The sequence below is a fragment of the Tamandua tetradactyla genome (assembly GCF_023851605.1).
Source record: "Tamandua tetradactyla isolate mTamTet1 chromosome 22 unlocalized genomic scaffold, mTamTet1.pri SUPER_22_unloc_2, whole genome shotgun sequence".
Lineage (NCBI taxonomy): Eukaryota > Metazoa > Chordata > Mammalia > Pilosa > Myrmecophagidae > Tamandua > Tamandua tetradactyla.
This window is the reverse complement of record NW_027518252.1, coordinates 2,810,957-2,819,100: the sequence shown is the minus strand read 5'-3', so window position 1 is coordinate 2,819,100 and position 8,144 is coordinate 2,810,957.

Below are 8,144 nucleotides of genomic sequence, written 5' to 3'. Positions count from 1 at the left end.
ATTGTGGCAGAGGGAATCTAGTTTGAAAACCATTTAAAAGAAGAAAATTTATTTCAACTGTTGACAATAAAGGAAGTCAGAGAGATTGTTAAGTGTGAAAATGTGACATGTCATTATGGTTTGAGGATGCCTCGGTGTCTGTGTAAGGAAGAATGCAGGAAAATTCAGGGAGCTAGATAATGGGATCACCTGGGAGGCATGCAACTGGAATCTGAAGCATGAATGAGCTTGGGGTTAGACTGAAAATCTTGAAAATCTCAAGATAATCAGCACACACTTATACGTAATCTAATAGCCCTGATATTAGAAATTCTCTGAAGAAGATGGTCTCTTTGAATCACAAGCTGTGATCTTTATCATTCCCTAGTACACTATTTATTCAAATTGTCACTTTCTATCTGCTGCCCTGTTTGGTGGTCTATGTTTAGGATACCCCAGCATTTTGGGCTTTGATGATGGAAGGACAGATTTTAGCTATTATTGAGTGTCTTATTTGAGTTTTCAATGTAACATGGGAATGGAAGGAAGAAATATTAAAAAAAATACTTTAAAACTTTTGGAGGCTTTTCATACTAAGAAACTGTTAGTATAAAGTGGACATGATCCTATTTCTTCTCATCATTGAACATTATATAGGACTCTGTAGGGGGAACAGGCACAACTGATGTTATTGGAATACAGAAGAAAAATACTCATTCATATTTCAGAATTTCTGAGATTCAAGTAGCTTCATACTTCACAAAATTTTGAAGACAAATTTATAGGTGATGGGACACTGCATTTATAGCCACTAATAAAACTGATTCCATTAGTGAAGAATGAAAACTTGTCAGTTTTCTAAGAACCTTTCCTATCCTGAGGGAGGCTGGAAGAATTGAACTGCTTCACAGATGACAACTAGGCTCAATGGAATTCCATAGAGGCCTAGGAGGCTCCCTTCCTCCACTTCATATACTTGATAACAGGAAAAGAGAACCTCCAGGTCTATGCAGTGTTGGCTACTGGGGTAAATCTTCACCCACCCAGCTCAACTGAAATGTGTCTCTTGCTCAGTGAGCTGAGTTATACTTTTTCTCTTCTATCCTTGGAAAGGGCCAGATAACTTGGTGTGAATGATACAGGTATATGACTAGGTGTAGTTACCTTGTTTATCTGGCTATTGTACTCCAATAGGCCTGAGTCTGAGATGTGTATGGCATGTGGGAGTGTTGTGGAAATCAGTATTCCTTACTGTTTTTCCTCTTCTAACAAGAGGAATCCAAAGAAAAGGAATAGCAGAAAAGAGATATGTGTAAGCAAAACTGAGAAGGGAAGGAGCACATATTTTACCTGTGAAAAAGATATCTTTATCTACCTGCAAGTATTTGATTTATTTTACAGAATGTAACTGGGAATTTACTTCCAATCTAGATACACAATAACAGATCTCTGGATGGGACCACATCTCCTGGTCTAACCCTACAAAGAAGGGGGTCAGAAATGAAAGAATATTCACCACAATGCTGGGTGAGTATCGCATGGATGTGTTCTTAGCAGTTATTGCTTTTTGGATCCTAGGCTGAATGGCGGGGTCTAGAAAAAGGATACATGCTACATATATATCTGCCATGTCTGCAGTTTGTCTTTGAACTCAACAACAATCTCCCCCCACGAAGCGAGTACATTGAGGAAGGAAGTTGCCTCTCTATGCAGTCTTCAAAGCAGCTCAGTTGATGATATTGTTGGCCAGAAAGTTCAGTCAGCCATCACTGGGGAAAACAATTCTGTGTGAACGTACAGACTCCTTAAAAAAATAAAGTAGAAATTTTAAGACAAGGATTTGGTTTCACTGAGTGTAAATAAGAAAGAAAAGGAGGAAGGGAAAAATAATCAGCCAGTGAAAAGGAAGGCAGTTACACAAATAAACACTGATATTCTCTCTCTCTTTCTCTCTCTCTTTCTCACTACACACACACACGCATTGCTCAAAACTCACCTCCTTGTGGCTAATACTCTGAAACACTTTGTGGTCAGCTTTGTGGAATTTGGATTGTCTTTGTCTGTAAGGTCAAGGAAATTTTATGCTAGCAGTAGCATGGCAAGAGGAGTTTCTTGCATTCCTTCTGTTCCCACTTGATGACAATGAGTAGGATATTTTTGTCATTATCCTGTTCATCTAATGTGTTGACCTGCTGCATTTTGATCTTTCAATATTAGGTACAACCCTTTAAGCCTCTTCAGGTTCATTCTCAGTGCATTAACCACAGCTGTGTCCCATACCTTGCCTAAAGAGTCCAGTGGTTTGGTTAATCATTACATCCCTATTTAGCTGGTCTGAAATTTAAACAGAACAGGAAAACACTCAACTGCTGAACCTCTAGATTAAATAGAGTCCAGCAGCTTCAAAAGACTTGGCTACCATGTTACAGCTAGGATTCCAGAGCCTTGGGCACCACCCCTTATGTGGTACCAAAGGTTGTGGATTTTTTTGCTCAATGCACTCAATGACTAATTCCTGAGACACCAGAGTTTCAAAGAGAAAAATTATATTGCTAGGTATGAAGCAGGAGATTAGATGGTCTATCAGCCCAAAATGTGTCTCCCCAAACTGCAGTAATACTGATGGTTCTATAAAGTTAAAAGATGGGCAGATTTTAGGATACTGAGCATAATGTTCTCAGATGATGTAATTAGAGGTAATTTAATTATTGAGCATGTGCAAAATGATTGCATGTTTAGCCACAGAATGAATCTAAGAGAATGACAGACTTAATATGATGGGCATGGTTCTTATATGCCCATCATTATAATGATTTATAGGTGATTTATAGGTTAACACTTAAGTTACTGCACATGGCAGATGGGGTCATTTTTTTTAGAAATAGCTTTGGTTATAAACTGTGAGAAAATAAGTTTCTGTTGTTTTAATTCATTCAGTATGTTGTAATTTGTTACAGCAGCCCTAGGAAACTAATAAACTGAATTAACCAGTAGTTTTCCAAATGAACAATGCTTGATGTTACAAATTTATGCATATGTAAAAATATTTTTAAATTTACATGCAAGCTTAATGAATTTCAATATAAAAATAAAACAAGTTGAGATATGGTTTCAAATTCCACATTGCAAAGAAGCTTTAAGAAATTACAACTTTACAAGTTTCACGCTATTATCCAAAAACAGTACTACAATTATCTATGTATTATAATATAGCATTCCTTCTTTTCCTCATGACATACCTATATGAGGTTGGATTTTCTTCATACACATCAAGGAAAATAAAAATATTAGAAGAGTTTGAATATAGTAACAGACAATCCCTCTGTAACCTATTAAGTATACATTAAAAATTTTTGCAAAACCTCATTATTTTTGTTCTTGAAAATACCAGTTGTTATGATAAATACAATATTTATGTTAACATATAACAGACATTGTTATTCTCAATGTGTTAATATTTAAATATTTCTCAGTTTTATTTATATTATGGTAACCATGAATAGATAATGCCAACATAAATGAAAGTGATTTAAGGTTTCTTGATAATTTTTCAAGCTCTGAAAAGTTGCCTAAGACATAATACTGAATTCACTTTCTATTCATTATGTGCTGGGACCCCTAAACATTACACTAAGGGAGTAAACAAGGAAAGAGAGAAACAGACAAGGAAAAGAGACAGTGGCTGGAAAAAAGAGGTAAAATTATCCATTTGTATGCAAGACGATTGTTTGCATCAGAGATTTTTATCTAAGCACTACATTCAGTCCAGAAAAACTTTGCTATATGGAACTGCCCTGTGTATTGTAAAATGTTTAGTAGTATCTTTACTCCTTGGCCATTTAGATGGCAAGAACATTCATAGTGTTGACAACAAAAATGTCTCCGTACATTGCCAAATGTCTCCTGGGGGTCAAAATAACCCCCAGTTGAGAGCCACTAGTCTGTACTGGAAAATCATCAGCAGTCTAACATAAGAACACTGGGGGAAATATGTGCATTTAACTTTGTGCAGGATAGAAGTTCAATACATAAAAAGCAATTATATTTCTATATATTTGCAACAAGGTTTTGAAAGATGAAATTTTAAAAATACATTTATATAAGAACAAAAAATAGTAGGAATAATTTAGCAAAAATACATTTACTACTTATGAAATAAAATTATTAAATATTGCTGATGAAAACTAAAATCATATAAATAAATGGATACATATTATGTTCATGAATCAAATCAATCAATGCTTTCAAAATGTTTATTCATCTCACAGGATTTATATTCCTAAACACTATCTCATCAGAAACTGTATGGGTTTGTATGGGTCTGGTGACCCCTTTGTTCTTTCCTCCCTATAGAAATGCGTATATGTATCCCATGACTGTTCCTCCTTTGTATGTTGCTCTAAGGCTGAGAAAATGTCCCAATTAAAACAAGTCTATAGAAATGTTCAATCTAGGGCATCCAGGGAAAGATACCTTGGTTCAAGAAGGCTGATTAAGTTCACTGTTTCTTTCTCAAGTGGAAGGCACATGGCGAACACAGTCAGAGTTTACCTCTCATCTGGAGGGGCACATGGCAAACATGGCATCATCTGCTAGCTTTCTCTCCTGACTTCTAGTTTCATGATGCTCCCTGGGAGATAGTTTCCTTCTTCATCTCCAAAGGTCACTGGCTGGTGGACTCTGCTTCTCGTGGCTATGTCATTATGCTCTGCTCTCTCTGAATCTCCCATTCTCCAAAATGTTTCCTCTTTTATAGGACTCCAATAAACCAATCAAGACCTACCCACATGGGTGGAGACATGTCATCACCTAATCCAGTTTAACAACCACTTTTGACTAAATCACATCATCCAGGGAGATGATCTGATTACAATTTCAAACATACAGTATTGAATAGGGATTATTCTACCTTTATGAAATGGGATTTTGATTAAAACATGGCTTTTCTAGGGGTATACTTCCTTTCAAACCAGCACATTCCACCCTCTGACCCCTAAAAAAACATGTTTTCCCCATATACAAAATACATTAATTTCATCGCAATATCAGAAATCCTTAAACCATTTGAGTAGCAATGCAAATGAAATACAAAGCTAGAAACAGTACAAACTCCTATCAAAATTAGTTACAGGCATGGTCTGTTCTAAGGCAAAGTTCTCTGGCTCTGGACTTTTGAAAACTTATAACAAGTTATTTGCTGCCAACATACAAAGGAGGAACAGTCATGGGATACATATACACATTTCCATAGGGAGGAAAGAACACAGGGGTCACCAGACCCATACAGTTTTGAAAACCCACAGGGCAAAGTCCATTAGATTTCAAAGTCTGAGAGTCATTTATCCTCAGGGCTTCTGAAAGCAGCAGTACTACCCTTTCCAAGGGCCTATGCAGAGGCCTGTCTCTCTCTGAATGCAACCTTGGCAGACATTGGGGAGACCACCTTTTTCTTGGCTCCACCCTCTCCAAGCATTGGAGTGGCATCGTGGCTTTCTGACATCTCTGGGGCACACACTCAACCCCACCATGTGGTGGCAGCCAGGTTCTCCCCAAACCCCAAGGAGTGTGCACACCCTCTCCAAGGACTGAGGTAACATGAATCTTCCACTGCAAGGAGGTGGAAGGCCCATCCTCTGCCTTCATGGCAAATTCACCCTCTCCATGGGCTTGGGTGGGTCTCCTCTCCTGGCCCAAGGTTTCTTGACTTCAGACCTCAGCCTCCATAGTTTTGCCTCTGAAATTATTTTTCCTCCATTGTGGCCCTTCTCTGAACCCCCCAGTCCAGACTGGCAGCAGCTCTGTTTATACAAGTCCCACAGCATTCTCATTGACTTTCTATAGTAGCCTTGGATCATGCCCATATGACATAAGGAGTTTCCACAAATCCTTCCTGGATAACTCCATGTTCAATCCTGGCTTTCTCTGAAATGGCTGGCTGGTTCCATATTTGGTTAAATCCTCATACAGGGCACTATTCTCTGTGGTCTACATTTCCGGATGCCCAGAATTTTCCAGAACTTCAATTTCTGTTTTTTTTTTTTTGTACTCAAGAGCTCAGTTTTGAGCTTATCTCTTTCCTGTCACATTTCCCTGTAAGCTACAAGGAGAAACAAGGTTGCACTTTCCACACTTAGTTTGGAGATTTCTTCTGCTAAAAGCTCATTGCTTTTAAAATCAGCCCTTCAGCCAAAGCCACTAATCAATTTTGCCAGATTATCTGCAATTTTAAAACAAGGCTTGCTTTCTTTCCAGTCTACAGTAGTACATCCCTTATCTCTGTCTAAAGCCTGGTCTGAAGTATCTTTAGAGTTCATGTTTCTACCAACAGTCTCTTCAAAACATTCTAGGTCTTCTCTATCAGACTTCTATCAACTCCTCCAGATTCTTCCCCTTATCCATTTAAAAAGGCGTTTGAACATGTTTGATATTTGCAAGCCCACAGCAGCAGCATCCCACTCCTGGACCAAAATCTGTTCTAGTTTGCTAGCTGCTGGAATGCAATATACCAGAAATGGAATGGCTTTTAAAAGGGATTTAATGAGCTGCTAGTTTACAATTCTAAGGCTGAGAAAATGTCCTAATTACAACAAGTCTATAGAAATGTCCAATCAAAGGCATCCAAGGAAAGATACCTTGGTTCAAGAAGACTGATGAAGTTCAGGGTTTCTCTCTCAAGTGAGAAGACACATGGTGGACACAGTCAGGGCTTCTCTCTCAACTGAAAGGGCACATGGTGAACACAGCATCATCTGCTAGCTTTCTCTCCTGGCTTCAGATTTCATAAAGCAACCTGGGAGGCATTTACCTTGTTCATCTCCAAAGGTCGCTGGCTGGTGAACTCTCTGCTTTGTGGTGCTGCAGCATTCTCTACTCTCTCTGAGTCTCTCATTCTTCCAAATGTTTCCTTTTTTATAGGACTCCAATAAACTAATCAAGACCCACCTAAATGAATGGAGACATGTTGTCACCTAATCCAGTTTAACAACCACTCTTGACTAAATCACATCATCCAGGGAGATGGTTCTGATTATAGTTTCAAACATACAGTATTGAATAGGGAGTATTCTACCTGTATGAAATGGGGTTTTGATTAAAACTTAGCTTTTCTAGGGGGAATATATCCTTTCAAACCAGCACATAATGGAATATTAATGAGCACTGAAATCTAAAGAATTACTCACATGCAACATGGATGTTTTTCAAAAGCTGTGTGAGTGAAAAATGACAGATGCAAAATTTCATGCTTTATATGATTATATTTTTATGGTATTTTAGTACAGACTAAATTAATCTATATGATACAAATCAGATCCTTCTTTGCCCAGAGCTATGGAGTGAGGATTGATTGCAAAGATGTGAGGATGTTTCTGGAGTGATGGAGATATACATACTCTTCATTGGATGATGGTTATATTGATTATATATACATAATAAATACACATATATAGTTACAAGTGACACAAGTCATATATATGTCAATACTCATTGAACTGTATCTTTAAAATTTATGCATTTGGTAGTTTATATGTTCTACCTCATTAAGGTTACTTTCTAATTTTAGCACTGGAGAGTGGATATAGAAATAATTTGCATCTTTAAGATTTCTTACATATATTAAAACATTGTCTTAATAGAAGACTACTGAACATTTCAATGTCTATTGATATAGAATTATGTAGTAATAGTCAGAAACCAGTTTATCTGTTCATTCAAAGTTTCAATACTTGCAATGTATTTCAGTAATGATTGTGTAGAAAACAGAAAATCTATTTTCTATTTTAAAACATTTTTATTCTCAAAATAATTGCAGAAAATGAATGAAACAAACTCTGACAGATGATTTTCATGTATCCTTTATGACATATTTAATTAGAAAATATCAAGTTGTATTGGAGGCAATTCAGAAGATGAAAGTACTATATTTTATTTGAATCTTAGACAAGTTGACTTTTATTCCAATTGACAAAGATATCAGGCAGAGTTTAACCATATCTCGTAACCCTACATTTTTTGTTAAAATCTATGAAAGTCTCAGAATATGACAATGCTTCCAAGCTGTTCAAAGCTCAATTTGACAGTAGCAGAAATATTAGATGGAAAATTATATTAAGTGGAGCATTTGGAAGGACCTTTTCTCCACAATAACCAGCTTTACTTGCATTATA